The sequence below is a fragment of the Sinocyclocheilus anshuiensis genome, unplaced genomic scaffold (genome assembly GCF_001515605.1).
Source record: "Sinocyclocheilus anshuiensis isolate Anshui unplaced genomic scaffold, SAMN03320099.WGS_v1.1 scaffold308, whole genome shotgun sequence".
NCBI lineage: Eukaryota > Metazoa > Chordata > Actinopteri > Cypriniformes > Cyprinidae > Sinocyclocheilus > Sinocyclocheilus anshuiensis.
The window spans coordinates 3825-4097 of record NW_015558619.1 but is presented as its reverse complement, the minus strand read 5'-3'; positions in this window follow the sequence as shown (position 1 = coordinate 4097).

Sequence of the window (273 nt, the reverse complement as noted above, 5' to 3'; positions counted from 1 at the left end):
CGAGACAAAAACATTAAAACCCATTATAAACGAGGCATTTGTTGCATCCAGTGGGGACATAATTACGGATTATAATGAGATATACTCTTTTTGTATATTTTTTTTGTCTTTTTTCGCGTTGCATCGCACCGCGTAAACATAAAACCATGTCTGCATTTGTGATCAGAGAAATGCCTAGCAAAAAGTGCTACTCTACACTGCTCAAAACTCGCGTTTGAATCGTCAGTGGCAAATCCTTTAAATGAAAACGTACTTACGTGAGTCAGAACAGCC